This window comes from Cervus canadensis, chromosome 25, assembly GCF_019320065.1.
Source record: "Cervus canadensis isolate Bull #8, Minnesota chromosome 25, ASM1932006v1, whole genome shotgun sequence".
NCBI classification, from domain to species: Eukaryota; Metazoa; Chordata; class Mammalia; order Artiodactyla; family Cervidae; genus Cervus; species Cervus canadensis.
The window spans coordinates 53,047,838-53,063,535 of record NC_057410.1 but is presented as its reverse complement, the minus strand read 5'-3'; the positions used below and the strand labels follow the sequence as shown (position 1 = coordinate 53,063,535).

Sequence of the window (15,698 nt, the reverse complement as noted above, 5' to 3'; positions counted from 1 at the left end):
TTTGCCATGTTGAACTGTAAAAGAACAGCCAAGTTCGGGGGTGAAAACCCAACATGCAATGGGCTTCTAGTGACAAGTTCATGTGGGAATAGTCTTTGAGTTCCTAATGGCATGAGAACTAAGGGCAAAGCCTTAACCTTGTCAACTAAAGTTCTTCAGATAGTTTTACAAGTCTCAGTTTGTACCTCAATCACTAGACAAATAGGTGGGTATTGCCAAGTGGAAAACACAAAGTCTAAAAGTTTCTTTCCTACTATCAAAGGAGTTGCTTTGTGGCAATGAAAGACTTTTAGAAGACCAGAAACACGAACACATTGGTAAAGACATATTCATCACCACATGAAGGAAATAACTGAATGAAGTCCATTTATAGATAGATTTCCAGAAGCTCCTAAAGGTTTTGGCTCTGTTTATGCCTCAGCTTTACAATTTTTCAAGATGGTAGATTTGACAGATGAGAAATACAGCAAAGATATACTTTAAGATCTTATTGAAATGTCCCCATCACCATTTATTTTTGATAGTTTTAAAACTTTCCTTTCCATAGTGGGTCACAGCATGTAACACTTTTTAAGAAGATTCATTTCAGCATCATGGAGACCATGATTGGTCAAGAGGCCATTTTTGTGCCACCATAGCTTTCTGGGAGAAGAAAACAATTTGATTTTTCCAAAACACTTCTTCAGAATCAAATGCTTAATACTGCAGTCAACATCTCATGCCAATAGTTAGAAGTTAGTTTTGGCTCCGACTCTTGGACTTGCTGGACAGCCTGGAGGTGTTAAAGCAGCTCACTGAGTGCAGTAACCTGCTAAAGCATTACCCTTTGCTCCTTGAGTCTGTGTTTTTACTGTAGGGCTCAACCCTAAGACAGCCAATTCCTTTGGCAAAACCAGGTATCTAATGGGACCCTTATGTGGCTGCCATGCTTAATTGGAAAACTAGATGCAGTTAAGAAGCAAAACTGCTTCTAAAGCATATCAAAATCATGAATTACCCCCCAAGGCATATTTGTTATATGTATAGATATTTGCTCTCTTATCTCTACGTAACTGACAGACTGTAGTAAGTGCTACAATTTCATCAACTTCTATAGATTTTGCCTCTGGTAAAAGATAATATTCAAGTAAGTCTGAGTGAGTTGCAAACCCATACTAAGTTTGATAACTTCATTGTTCATTTCTCAGATTGACTCCTTCCAGGAAATGGCACCTCACTCCAGTATTCACGCCTGGAAAATCCCATGGACCAAGGAGCCTGGTGGGCTACAGTCCATGGGGTCGCAAAGAGTCAGACACGACTGAGCGACTTCACTTTCACTTTCACTTTCATAACCAGTTCTAAATCTGGGTTGTCTAAAAGAGTTTTGAGGAGATCAGAGCGAGGCAAGGAAAATATCTGAGTAAGTGCATGACATGGTGAGGTTCTTCTTCTCTGGGGAAAGGAAAAAAGTTGAAGGGCTTTGGGGACTGCAGAATGGGTAGAAACATATGTGAGTGAGAAGAGGACAATTCCATAGAAGGTCAGTCTAGAATAGAAAACCACTGAGTGTTTTCAATAAAGAGTAAGATCTAAAAGACATGAGGGGCCATAAGGTTAAATGGAAATCTTAAGACTAAGTCAGTAGAAACCTCAGTTAACTTTGCAGCTATTGCCACCTAATATGAACAAAGAGGGGAGGCTTTGCCATAGGATAAAGTGTGGAGGCAATTTTAAGTGATGGGTGTCTGAAACCCATTATGCTATTGAGTTAGAATGCACCAAGCTTGTATTTGGATCTTTCCTACACAAACAGAAAGAAAGTTCAGTTCATTCACTCAGTCATGTCCAACTCTTTGTGACCCCAGGGACTGCAGCAGACCAGGCCTCCTTGTCCATCACCAACTCCCGGAACTTGCTCAAAAAAAACTCATGTCCATCAAGTAGGTGATGCCATCCAACCATCTCATCCTCTGTCATCCCCTTCTCCTCCTGCCTTCAATCTTTCCCAGCATCAGGATCTTTTCAAATAAGTCAATTCTTTGCATCAAGTGGCCAAAGTAACGAAGCTTCAGCTTCAGCATCAGTCCTTCCAATGAATGTTGAGGAATGATTTCCTTTAGGATGGACTGGTTGGATCTCCTTGCAGTCCAAGGGACTCTCAAGAGTCTTCTCCAACACCACAGTTCAAAAGCATCAATTCTTCAACGCTCAGCTTTCTTTATGGTCCAACTCTCACAACCATACATGACTACCGGACAAAACCATAGCATTGACTAGATGGACTTTTGTCAACAAAGTAATGTCTCTACTTCTCAATATGCTGTCCAGGTTGGTCATAGCTTTTCTTCCAAGGAGGAAGTGTCTTTTAATTTCATGGCTGCAGTCACCATCTGCAGTGATTTTGGAGCCCAAGAAAATAAAGTCTGTCACTATTTCCATTGTTTCACCATCTATTTGCCATGAAGTGATGGGACTTCAATGCTATGATCTCAGTTTTCTGAATATTGAGTTTTAAGCCAACTTTTTCACTCTCCTCTTTCACTTTCATCAAGAGGCTCTTCAATTTCTCTTCTCTTTCTACCATAAGTGTGGTGTCATCTGCATATCTGAGTTTATTGATATTTCTCCCATTAATCTTGATTCCAACTTGTGTTCCATCCAGTCCAGCATTTCACATGATGTACTCTGCATAAAATTTAAATAAGCAGTGTGATAATATACAGCCTTGATGTGCTCCTTTTCCAAATTGGAATCAGTCCATTGTTCCATGTCCAGTTCTAATTGTTGCTTCTTGACCTGCATACAATTTCTCAGGAGGCAGGTCAGGTGGTCTGGTATTCCCATCTCTTGAAGAATTTTCCACAGTTTGTTGTGATCCACAATTTGTTTGTGATTCCTTGGTTACTCCAAGGAAGGAATGATGGGTTTATAGTAGGAAGTGTAGGTCTAGTATCAAAAAAGAAAGATCCTAGTTTTTTTTCACAATTGCATGGTAATTTCATCTTTGTGTTTTAAGGGCAATTTTAGAAAACCAGAGGATCTACTTACTCAAAGACAAGTCACTGTGTTAAACAAAGTTGGTTCTTTGTCACTTTAGATTCTGTCTTTCAAGTTAAGGCAGAGCAAGGGCTTTTTAGTATTCTTTATCTTTATAGTATCCAAAGGTATCTTTGTCTAGACTAGCTATAGAGATGTTTTTGTTCCTGGATTTCTCTAATGGCTTATCCAAAAAGTTATTAATTTGACCTGTAATTTTGTTTTTCTGAGTCAAAGTATCTTCAAAGGGCTCACTGAGCCCTTATAATTCAGAGAAAGCAGTGTATACTATCTCATATTCCATTTCCTAACTAAATCTGTCACTTGAGGTTTAAGACTATCAGCAAAGAAGGTAGTTAAGGCAGTTGTGATATCTTCATCACTATGGAGAAAAGAATATTCTAGAATAGGGTAGTTAAGCTGTTTCTGAAATCAAGGATGGATCTGTTTTCTACTGCCTTACATAACTGTATTTTTGATGAATGAATTTTGACAGAAAGACCTCAGGAATAGCTGCTAAGAGATCTTATCCTACTTTTATACTTTTTATTAAAAAATTAACTATAGTTAAATTTTGTCCCGTTTCTTGTATCATTTCAGTAATCAATCCGTCCTCTTTTTCAAATGAATTTCTACCACCTCTGGTTTCCCACAAAGAGATGAACTAATTTATAGAGATCAGGGAAGCCCAGACTATAAATTCCTAAGACAATGTTTAAAATCTTCAACTAACTGCTGTTTCTTCCCTAGGAAGAATCAGAAAGTCCTTTGCTAAATTATGAAAATCTGTTTTAACCAAGATTTAAAACTGAAGAATGATTTCCATCTACACTAAAAGATACTGTGAGGGGATATTCTCCACTGAGAAGACTATATTTAGAAATGGGTAGTAGAGGAGAAGGGGGTTAAGGGAAGGTGCAAGAGGAGGAGGAGGAACAGATCAGGGAAAGGAAGAAGTTGGGGGACCAGGAGAAGAGTCAATTTAAAGATGGAGCAGAAGTGGAAAAAGTGAGCTTAGTTTTGATTTTGAGGTCCTCCACATTTTTATTAGCTTTTCCTAAGGAGTCCTTAAGAGATATAATTTCATAACTTTACTGTCTTTTAGAGGACTTTTTTTTTTTTTTTGGTCTTTAAGAGACCTCTTCATATGAGTTAAAAACTTGCTGACCATTGAATATTTGGAATCTTTGAATCTTTTCATTCACTGAAGTTCCAAACTACTTCCAAATGTTCAATGCTATTGGCTTTATAATGTTAAACCTATATTCAAGTGGCCTAAACAAACTAATGAAACCTCCTTAGCACTATGGCTCTACCATAACTACAAAAATCTCTGTGAGCAGAATAAATCAAACCAAGAGAGGTATACCAAAGATAAACAAAGAATAAAGGCTTAAGCAGTGCTTCAAGACCAAGAGAACCGGACACTGGTGTGGTCCATGGGAGGACTTACTCCTCTGTGAATGGGCCTGGCAGATCAGCAAAGGGGCCTATCCTTCCTGAAACTCAGCAGCAAAATTATAGATGAAACCAACTAGACAGCCATTAGGAAAGGCTCTTAAGGAAGGCTCCAGAGGAGCATTCTATTTGGAGAAGGATGGTGGAAAATTTTCCGTGGTTTTAGCAGGAGAGAGTTGGCCGAAGTTCAGCTCAACTTAGCAGAATAGGGGTTGGCTGAAGTCCAGCTAGTTTCGGAAATGGGCATAGAGGGATTGTTCTTGCGGAATGAGAGTCATTGTCTGGGCAGCCTGTATTTCACTAAGTGAGGTGAAGAGGATGAATTAGGGGTGAAAGTCACATGTAAAAGGGGATGGGAAGGAACAGTTGTGGGGTGAGAATGGCGATGCAAAGACTCGTAAAGGTCAAAGGGGAAAGTTCTCCAGTCTCAAGTCACTGGGGTCTCTTACATACAAAAGCAGTAAAACTTGTTTTCATGGAGGCCTTCAATGCCTTCATTCAAAGTGATTTCCAACAATGTGACCATGTCAGGGAGGACAATGTCTTGTAACAGAATACCCTTGACTAAGTCTCCTGAGACTCCTGGACTAGGCTGTGAAATGGGGGCTTCTGGGGAAATAAGAGGAACATTTCCTTCAATGGCCTCTTCTTTTTACAGAGGAGAATTCAGATTTGTCAGGAATTTTGCAGGGTAGGATTCAAATGGAAAATGGTAAATCCAGTGGATAAATTCCTCCAGGTTACTGCATATCCAGATAAATGTGAAAACCTTTTAGAATTCAGCAGTGTTCTTTTATTCTGTCAAGATCCCAGGATAATGAAACATAATTTTGAGGAAGAGAATTCAAAGTACTCGGATGTTTGCTTATTTTGGTTCAGGGGAATGCTGGCACCCTTAGAAGACCAGCGCTTAAGTATGCGACATTGGAATGGAAGTCGAGTAGAAAAAAGCATTGGTTCTTCTTACATAAATTTCAGCTGAATATAACTTTCTCATGACATTTCAGCCTTTCCCCCCCTCCTCACATCTTGGATAGAAATAAGTGAAAAGATAGGACCAAAAGAAGGGACAGTATTAAAGAGATTTTCCAGATGCTTTAAAACCCTTTTAAAATGCTTTTAAAAGCATTCAATTCTGGTTTAACATGGGGTGTAAGTTAGTCCACTTATTTTTTTTTTTCTCTGAATAATACAGCTGGTTCTTGAACTGAATGTTCATCTGTGCCCTTGTGAACAATCCCACTGCAGTCAGAGGTGAAAATACTGGAGCAGCTTCCACAAATCTGAGTCACTGAAGGGAATTCGTGTTACTTTTGTCCTTTTCTCCTCTTCATGATTAAAAAAAAATTGTAATAAAAACATTGTTTTGCCATAATTTCAAAGAAAGTCATAACATTGATGGATCTTGGCAGAGTGGATCATTTAAATAACTACTTATTCCAACTTTGCCACAGATGTAGAGTAACATGCTGTAGGTGTTACTTGCCTGTACTCGAGTCTCATGAAATATAAAACCTATTCATTACTAAATTTAAGTCTTGTATGAGGTTTATTTGAACTTGTTTTTTCAATGTGCATGGAATGTATAAAAATCAACTTTGTCCAAACTGTTTGTTTAATTGCTTTCAACTGGTTGGCGAGTGCACCATGTACCAGGCATGATAGTGTTTTGTGCTAAGTATTGCTCTGAAAGATTAGGAAAACAATACTGTTGTCAGGGTTTAATACAAAATTCATCAGGGCCAGAAATTCATTATTTCATTCTTTTTACTGTGAAAAGATTTAATGATAAATGTTTAAGCCTAAGGTTGTTTCTTTCAAGATACATATCGTCTTCTCTTCCATTAGCCATTCATTCACCTACCACATTCTGCTAAAGGCAGCGTAGAACATTTTCAGTTGTTTCAAGAATACAAACTGTAGAAATTCTAATTTTTACAGTTATGCTTTTGAAATTATCAGAGAAAGGTAACTTTCCTGTACTTAAAAGGAAGTGTCTGCTTAAGGGAACTCAATTTAACAAGCTTGTGTTAAATAATGTGACTGGCATTTTGTAAATTCTGTAAATACTTCAAAGATAAGATTAATATATTTCTTTATGAGTACAGGGATACTTAGGAAAAAAAGATATACAGGAAATCAGAAAACAAAATGAGACTACAAAATTTCAAATCTGGGATTCAAGTAAGTCTCCCAGGAACATTGTTACATAAATAAATTTTATCTTCCTTTGCTCTCCTTGTCCTTTTTAATGCTATTTTCTTTCAGTCGTGGATGCACTTATTCAATCAGTTGTATAAAGTAATTCACACTAGGGTAACTTTGATTGAAATCTCTAAATATTTGTTAGACATCTCCTCATGGCCCAAACTCTGTATGTGGGATAATAAGCTTTCTCTCTTTAATCTTCAGACTTTCCCCTAGAACATCAGCATTATCTGTGAACCTGTTAGAAAGGCAGAATCTCAGACCAACCAAATATGAATCTGCATTTAGACATATTTTCCAAATGATTTTTTTAAACACATTTAAAATTTGAGACACAATGGTCTGGAGCAAAGATTCTCAAACTTTAGCTTAATCACATTCATCTGGGTGGTTTTGTCATGAGGTCTCCATTTGAAGAACCTCAGGTTTAGAGGATATAAAAGAAATCTTTGCCTTTAAGCATTTTATAACATAGCTGGGGAGCAAATTGATCATGCATTGAATAATTAGAGAACAGCTGAGTGCTAATCTGTGTGATTTTGAGTTTAACGCAGTGGAAATTTGAGAAGGGAAAGATTTGTGTGGAGTTGAGTTGTCAGGAAAAGTTCCATTGCCTGGGAAAGGATGAAATTGAGAAAGGCAGAAAGTATGGCAGAAAGTGTGGCCAACTGGCAAGAAAAGATTCTGTTTCATCTCAGATAAACTAAGCTAGAGGGACTGATGGACCAAATCGTTATTGAATTTTTCAGTCTCTCAAGTCGTGTCTGACTCTTTGTGACCCCATGGACTGTAAGTGTTCCAGGCTTCTCTGTTTATGGGATTCTCCAGGCAAGAATATTAGAGTGGGTTGCCATTTCCTCCTCCAGGGGACCTTCCCAACCCAGGGATCAAATCTGCACTCCTGCATTTCCTGAATTGCAGGCAGATTTTTATTTACCACTGAGCCACCTGGGAAACCCCGAATGGGCCAAAAGAAAGTTCATATCCCTGACACAGGAAATACATAATTGCAATGCAGCTCAAGCTAAGAATTAAACAACTACTCATACCAAGGGCAGAAGCCTTACCTCATTCTTCCATCTTCGGTGCTACTGGTATGCCCGACACACAAGGAGGTGTTCAATAGCTTTTTGCTGACTTCATGAACAAATGAATTTAGATTTGCTCCCCAAAGCTATGATTCTTCACAAATTTTCCCACTTAGATTGCATTTAGTCTTTTAAAGAAGACAACAAGAATAACCAAAAAGCTTAAGCCAAAACTATAAATCTTTAAGAGTGGATTTTCCAGCCCTGAGGAAGCCAAAAGAAAAATAATTTTGGTGGGAAACAGTTTACTTCCTACATGTCCTATGAATAAGGCTATCATATAGGGAACTGTGTATACATTTCATTTTCTTGTTTTTCATGTGTTTCATTAGGAGAAAAATTGTTAGTGTTTAAGAAAAATCTTAAACAAAAATCTTAAACACTCCCAGAAAACCTTTTAAAATGAATTTGAACCTTGTGATTTTCCCATTATCATTACTGAACAGCATTGGGTGCCACTGCCTGCAAAGTCTCCTTCTCCCAGCCAAGAAAAACCTGCTTATTGTGGGAAGTTTTATAGAGGGAAACATAGTTTCTAGCCAGTTCTTCTATAACCATCTGCCATATCTCTTGATTTCCAGTATTTCTTTTTGGAGCCTAGTTTGTATAAACAAGGTCGAGTTGTTTCACTGCCTCCATGCACAACTGAAGTTGGTGTCAGGGTTGGAATGCTCCATTGCTGTTTAACTAATTGTTCAAGCTCAAGGTACTATTTACTGACTTGAGGCTCTTGGGATGTGACATAACATTACATCCAGATCACTCAAAGTAACTTTAAAAACACGACCCAGCTTTCAACAAAGTAGAAAAGAGGTAGAAGAAGGAACCATAGCACCCTCTCCCCCACTGAAATGTGAAGGATGAATTGCACATGTAAAAAGTCAGCTTTTATGTTGAGATTTATGCTTATTATTTTATAAGCATGCTGTAGTATATAAAATAGGCTTCCCAGGTGGTGCAGTGGTAAAGAATCTGCCTGCCAATGCAGGAAATGCAGTTTTGATCCCTGGGTCAGGAAGATTCCGTGGAGTAGGAAATGGAAACCCACTCCAGTGTGCTTGCCCGGAAAAGTCTATGGACAGAGGAGCCTGATGGGCTGCTGTCCATGGGGTTGCAAAGAGTCAGACATTCTGAGTGACTGAGCATGCACGTGCAAGTGTATAAAATACTTATGTAAAAAATCAATTAAATTTAAACCTTATTAAGGAATTTCTGATTCAATAAACAGCTTTCCCCTTTACTCTGTTGTGGTCAGACGGTTGTCATACATACAACATATACCACATATTCCAACCATATGTAGAAATGACTATCCCACTTGTGTCCTACCTTCTGAATCAGAATCCCCCACTCTTATTGCTTTGGAAACCATTATGAAAAATAAACCCGTGGCTTTTAAATACATTACGGGGGAAAAGTGAAGAAAAAATAAAACCAGCTTAGGGGAGCTGATCCTATTTTCCTCATCAAAATAAGGAAATTTAGATTCAGTCCTAGATCCTAGATTCAGTTAGGTTAGAAAAGCATCTTCTTTTTAAAATACAAATACCATTTTGAAGGTTATGTGACTGTTTTCCAATTATGTTTTAGAATGATTTTCTCGACCCAGTTGCTTTCCTCTTAATCATTGGCTGGGTGAATTGCACTCAGAACTGGGAGTTTTGACTGAAATGACCATGGCATATGGAGCCTTGGTGAGGTGAGGGGAGGGAGGAAATGTTAATAGCATGTTGCAGTGGAGCATTGAGGGTAACACAGAAATATCAATACTAATGACTGATGTTAGACCGCAGGAAATTCTATATTGTCTTCCTATAGAAGACAATGTGAAACAGTGTCAAAATTAAATGTCATGTGATTTAAATTTTGTTTTGCTAATCCAGAAATAGGGAGAGAAACTTTTTTGTCTTTCTTAATATACCCCAAAGATACTTTATCTTGGGATTCACAATTCTTGTTGGTGGTTTAGCCTTGGAGAAGGAAATGGCACCCCACTCCAATATTCTTGCCTGAAGAATCCCAAAGACAGAGGAGCCTGGTGGGCTACAGTCCGTGGGGTTGCAAAGAGTTGGACACAATTTAGCAACTAAACCACCACACCACTTCAAAGATCCTTTCTCTTGGGATCCATAATTCACTAATAAAAAGATTTCTGTCTTGCCTGTCTTTGACTCATAAGTGCTCAAGTGCACAAACAATCCTTTTGAGTTTGCATATCTAGACAACATGCCTGTTCCCTATCTAAACTACCTTAAGTGCAAAAAGCTCCCTCTCCACAGATTTCATGGTTCGCTTTATTAGGAACACATATACATAAAAGTGGGGAAGAAAACTGCTTGAATGCAAACACAAACTTAAAAATTCATCAATGACACTATCTCTATTCTGATTCCAATGTTCGTGAGATTAGATTCTATCATGAGTTTTCCATCACTTCCCGAAAGGTCAACAAAATCGTGTGCTGTTCTCAGTTTAAGAACTAAAGTAATGCAAAGGTTGCAAAATTCCAAGAATGATTAAAATCAGTGGCATTGCTAAATTAAAAACTAAATCAACAGGCGCCTATTGTACATGAACCAAGGTTCCTCCCCACCACTCCACCCCACCCCAATCTTTGAATCATATTGAACCAAGTCATTTGGCTCAAGAAATCATGGTGCTATTCATGCCTTATCACTAGGGAAAAACTAAGGACAAACTTTGTTCTTCTAAATATCAGAAGCCCATTTTGTACCTTGTTAGAAGACCTCACTACACACTGCAGAATGGATTACCTGTGGCTTACTGCCCATTGCCTATTTAGTTGAGCTAAACTGAAAAGACTAAGAAAACCCATTGTTGCATTATTTTAGAGTTCAACAAAATGCAAACTAGGAGCCTCAGTTCAAAGAACCTTAGTGTTCAGAAACATTAGTTCATATATAATGTATATAATATGAATAGATACTCATGTATAGTGCATGATATAAATGCATATAATATATATTATAAAATCAGGTTAATAAATATAACTCTTAATTTCCTGTCCTTAAGAAATGTGATTTCTGGTTTGACCATGCAGCCTTCAAATTAGACTTACTAGTCACATAATTACTTTAGCCAGACAGCCATTTGGGCTGTTCATATGATGGAAAACAAATGCTTTGTATGTAAGTCTTTTCTAGTTTTGACAGGATAGACCAAATAATTTTTTTTGAGAAATATTTCATTGTGGGCTGCAGTTAGGCAATAAGAACCCAGCCAGTCACCCACATTCACTGGCATACGCTTTGCCCTTTCCAAAGCCATTTGTTTGCTTTTATGAAAGCAGACTGAAAATTAAATCCAAGGAATATTAAATTATTATTAATGAGGACATTTGTGGAACACTAAATTAAACCATAACAGCATTCTACAAGGCTACATGATTATGGAGAGACAGAGAGAGAGAAACAATCAAGCTAGTTTAACACTGTTGATGTTTAAAGCTATCACAACCAGTTTCAGAAGCATACATTATGCTCCAGGGTCCAGTGTACCTGAGAACATGATACTCCCAATAGGAATTTATTTAGTTTCCAAACGATCCATTAAGAAAGTTATAAAGTACAAGAAATGTTCTCAACTACTGTTTAGCAAACAAAATTTTTAGTTTTTGTCAGTGAGTCCAAAAGACACTAGTCTATATAACTATAATAAAAGTTTTGTTTTCCAGAACCTTTTGCCAAGATCTTTTATATCTTCTTTTGTTTACCATACTTTTCAGGATTGCCCAGGTTCTTTGCTTGCTGCACTTACTTTTCCCCTTCAAAAAAAACAGAGAGAATCATCTCCTCCAAGAAAGAAACTTACTCCCCTCCAACAAAGAGACTGACATCTTATGCACACATATATTTTTTTGCATCTACTTCTAAAGATGTGTAAAACTAGACCATAAACTCATTTATCTGTTAGGGGTCACATGTGTGAAAGATAGTAAAGATGTTCCAAACTTTCAGCATTTTAAAATCACCTCTATGTGATCTATTTATGTGTATCCCTTGGAGATAACAAATAATTGGGTATTTTTAAAACCTCTTTGTTATGATTATCAATGAAACCATTTTTTAGAGCTAACTTTTTAAAAATATATTTATTTATTTATTTTTGGCTGCACTGGGTCTTCATTGCTGCACATGGGTTTTCTCTAGTTGCAGCAAGTGGGGGCTACTCTTCCTAGCGATGCACAGGCTTCTCATTGCCGTGCGTTATCTTGCCACAGAGTACAAGCTCCATGGTACGTGGGTTCAGTAGTTGTGGTACATGGGCTTAGCTGCTCCGAAGCAGGTGGAATCTTTCAGGACCAGGGATCAAACCAGTGTCCCCTGCATTGGCAAGCAGACTCTTAACCACTGGACCACCAGGGAAGTTCCCATCAACCAAATCTTGGATCTCAATTTAGGATTATGATTGTTAGAATTGCATAATTAGACCCAACAGTCTCTCATCCATCTGGGGAATCTCAATAGATAACCTAAATTCTTGTTATTTAGAATGGCTAAAAATTCTCTCAAAGCAAACCTCTATTCAACTAAGGCCAAAAGAAATACAAAAATTTACTTTAAGATGGCAATGCATTGTAACAGATTTCCAAGAATGTTATTATATATGGCTTTTAAAAATCTATAGCTGATTCCTTCCTGCCAACTTATTTTTACTTAAACAAATGGCACCCTCACTTTAGCTACTCAAGTCAGAAGCCTGAAGATCTCCCTTTGCTGCCCACATCTCACCCCCAGGACCTTTGGATCCTATCCCCTAAATATTTCTGGGATTGTCCACTCATACAAAGCCCATCCAGGCCATCATTGGCCCTTACCTGTATTATTCCACTAGGTCTGCTCTACTTTTAGCCATTCTCCACACAGCAGCCAGAATGATCTTTCTAAAATAAGCATTATCATGTTTCTTATCTACTAAACAACCATTAAATTACCTCCCATAGTTCTTGTAATAAAAACCAAACTCTTTAAGATGCCTAAATCCTTCCAACTTTGCCTTCTTCTGCCTTTTCCAGTCTCATCTGCTGGCTCCATTCTTCCATCCCACCACTTTATCCAACTACAATTGCTTGTTCTCTGGAAGCCCACTTAGTTCCATAATCTAGCACATATCATATGTTTTTGATAACTGCTTGTTTAATCTTCTGTTTCTCCTGAAATACTGTAGAAGCTACAAGAGAGCACAGACTGTGTCTGTCTTTGTTTAAAGTTGAATCCTCAACTCCCAGTACTGAGCCTAACAAAATATAAGTGCTAGATAGATGCTAGTTGAGCATTAAGAATGAGGAACACAAAACACAAAGAAATAGAAAAGAAGATACAACCAATTGGGGGGAAATATTTGATGTCACAGATGTACAGAACAGACTTTTGGACTCTGTGGGAGAAGGCGAGGGTGGGATGTTTCCAGAGAACAGCATCGAAACATGTATATTATCAAGGGTGAAACAGATTACCAGCCCAGGTTGGATGCATGAGACAAGTGCTCGGGGCTGGTGCACTGGGAAGACCCAGAGGGATTGGGTGGAGAGGGAGGTGGGACGGGGGATCGGGATGGGGAACACATGTAAATCCATGGCTGATTCATGTCAATGTATGGCAAAAACCACTACAGTATTGTAAATTAATTAGCCTCCAACTAATAAAAATAAATGGAAAAATAAAAAACATAAAGTGGAAAAAAAATTTTGATGTCAATATCATAGATAAAGGGTAATTTCTTTATTAGCTAAAGACATACAAATAAGGAAAGTGTCCAATATATAAATGTGTAATACTTCACAAAAAAAATGTAAACAGGACTCACTAATAACCATATGGGGAACTATTTAACCACAGTTCTGTGAAATATCCTCTTTTCCATGTGAAATGATTGGGAGATTTTGTTTTCTAAAGCTAGCATCTTAGCAAGCATGTGATGAGAGGAATAATCTCATATAATTTCTGTGGGAGGTATAAATTGATCAAAATGTTTTTGAAACAAATTAGTTAATATGTAATTTTAATGGGTACATCCTTCCTAAACAACTATAAATATGAGAGATATATAAAACTACATAAAGCAGAATTATTTTCAGCAGCAAAAAATTAGAATTTAAGTACTCAGTAAAATGGACTACATTTACAATGTAAACTCTAGTTAGGCTATTATATATAATTTTTTGAGAATGATTAAGAAACAATAAAAAATGAGATTATGATATAAGTAAAAAAATATATAAAATTTTAAGTAAAGTATGACTAACTACACAAAAACTGTGCATAAGAAAGGGCTAACGATATTTTGTTTAACTAGCAGTTAAACAGAATAATTAAGCAGAATAATTATTTATTCTGCCAATTCAGTGAAAACAAAACTCGTGCCTAAATTAGCCTTAAATTTCTACTTTACTTGTTCATGTGAGCTGGTCTAATAATTATATCTTCGTTAAAAAGAAGTAAAGATACTTTCCACTGGCTTTGCCTTTGCTATTTTGATGGGTGTTCTGGGAAGAATAAGAGAAAGAAATAATCACAATGACTCGAAACTATACCATGTATGTATGTTTCCTTTGCATATTATCCTTATTATTCTTAAAAAGATAGTTATTCAATATAACTTTTGAAATATATTCAAAATATACTCTTTTGAAATATCATAAAAGGCATCAGATGTGTTCCTGACAAACCATTCTTATAATTCTTAAAGAAAATATTTAACAGTTGAAAATATGTGTATTGTTATATGGTTTTAAATAGGCTATTGCTTATGCCTTTGTAAAAGGATAATACAAATTGATAGGAAACTTAGCTACCAAATTACAAAACCATAGGAAAATCTCACAATGTGTATTCAAAGGGATCGTCCTTCAAAAAGGTATTGTGTAAAAGCAGATGTCAAGATGGGATTCATTATACAGAAGGTCAAACAGAGGAAATATCTACAAAGGAAAATGACATAGGGCTCCAGGGAGGCTCAGAGAACTATCAGACCAGGATGCAAATCTGACCCCTGTGAAGGGAAGAGGGAAGGATGTGAGGTTTGTAAGAAGCATCTCAGTTGTGTGTGTGTGTGCTCAGTTGTGTCCGACTCTTTTGCAACCCCAGGGACTGTAGCCTGCTAGGCTTCTCTGTCCATGGGACTTCCCAGGCAAGAATACTGGAGTGGGTTGCCATTTCCTACTCCAGGGGATCTTCCCAACTCAGGGGTCAAACCCATGTCTCTTGCATCTTCTACATTGACAGGCAGATTATTTCCCACTGTGCCATCTGAGACTGCAGTGCAACTTGAAGGAAGTTCAGCAAGGTTGCTGGGAAGTCCTTGAGACAAAGTCTTCCACCAGAGAGTCCTTTCTTTTCCAGGAATGTCCCTGTCCTAGTAATCCTACAATGTTCAGTCACAGACTTGAAATAGCCCATGGGAAGTGTGGCCCTTGCATCACAGCAGTGGTGAATTTAGAATGTGGCAGCTGAGACCATCTGCAACAGGAGCTCTGAGAGTCTCTTTTTTCTGGCTGCCACAGGTAATATTTACTTACACTCAGAACAGAGCATCCTATTTTATAAAGAAGGATCTATTTCAATGTTCAATGTTATTTGATGGTATTTGTTTTAATGTGTGGTTCATTTTTGTCCTATTTCTATTTATTTATTTAGGTTGTGTGGTGGCATGTGGGATCTTAGTTTCCCGACCAGGAATTATACCATGCCTCCTGCTGTGGAAGCATGAAGTTTTAACCACTGGATCTCCAAAGAAGTTCGATGGGTTTTTTTGATATGAAATGACCATGTGTTTCTCATGCCAACAGCCTGGGAAACACTTAGGAAAGCATGTATCTCCACTGTTTTGGTGAGGAAACTGAGGCATAGAGAAGCAAAAAGACTTACCAAAGTTAAAAACAAGCAATAAATCAGAATGCAAATCACT

At 37.5% G+C, this 15,698-nt stretch overlaps 1 protein-coding gene across 2 annotated transcripts in view; it reads right to left on the bottom strand.

Annotated features, from left to right (window-relative positions):
- Positions 1 to 15,698, bottom strand: part of TSPAN8 (tetraspanin 8) — a 278,039-nt gene that overhangs the window by 113,523 nt on the left and 148,818 nt on the right. The gene's annotated exons all lie outside the window — the stretch shown is intronic.